The sequence below is a fragment of the Musca autumnalis genome, unplaced genomic scaffold (assembly GCF_047663935.1).
Source record: "Musca autumnalis isolate F117 unplaced genomic scaffold, ASM4766393v1 scaffold_1, whole genome shotgun sequence".
Taxonomy (NCBI): Eukaryota; Metazoa; Arthropoda; class Insecta; order Diptera; family Muscidae; genus Musca; species Musca autumnalis.
In genome coordinates this window covers 314,319,155-314,319,886 of record NW_027411644.1, presented here as the reverse complement: position 1 = coordinate 314,319,886, position 732 = coordinate 314,319,155, and the positions used below count along the sequence as shown (strand labels likewise).

The 732-nt window shown below is 32.1% G+C and overlaps 1 non-coding gene across 1 annotated transcript; it reads right to left on the bottom strand.

Moving 5' to 3' along the window:
- Positions 1 to 244: 244 nt before the first annotated feature.
- On the bottom strand, positions 245 to 317 carry TRNAF-GAA (transfer RNA phenylalanine (anticodon GAA)). The gene has a single exon. It is a non-coding gene; the product is annotated as a tRNA-Phe (tRNA).
- Positions 318 to 732: the final 415 nt, after the last annotated feature.

Genomic DNA, 732 nt, shown 5'->3' with positions numbered 1-732 from the left:
TAATAGAAATAATGCGAGTTGTATCTTCATTTCAACAGACGGACGGACAAGTTTTCTATATATAATTTTAAAATTATTAGTAGATTTAGGTCCACCACTCCTGTTCGGAGCTTTTATAATGATCTAGGACACCCTCTATTGCATTGCACTGTAGAGGTCTACGTACGTAGCTCCTACGCTTAGAAGACTACTGTCATATTGCAAGTGAGTCATTATACTAGGTAAAAATAAAAAAATTTATATTTGCCGAAACCCGGGATTGAACCGGGGACCTTTAGATCTTCAGTCTAACGCTCTCCCAACTGAGCTATTTCGGCTGATAAAATACAAAATAAAGCTTAACAATAAAATACAATATTATATAAACTGTCACATTGTTATGCAGATTCTTATCAATCTGCATGTCTGGGTTTGGGTTTATTTGAATGTCAAGGTTGTTGCAGATGAAAAAAATATTTAATTGATTAAAAATTTAATAACATGAAATGATTTTTTCACTAATATTCCCACAAATACGAAATGCCCAAAAACAGTAATTCTCTCTACCACTGTACCTAACATGCCTTTAAGATATTTGCTTGGCTATTGTCACTATGATTGTCATGCTAAAATTGTTTTTGGTGTGGTAATTGTTTAAATATTTTAATTTTACTCATCTGAAAAAAATAAGCTAAGTAAGCTTTTGTATTTTCCGGTACTTAGGAATTGAAAAGAAATTTCACTTCTCTCTCT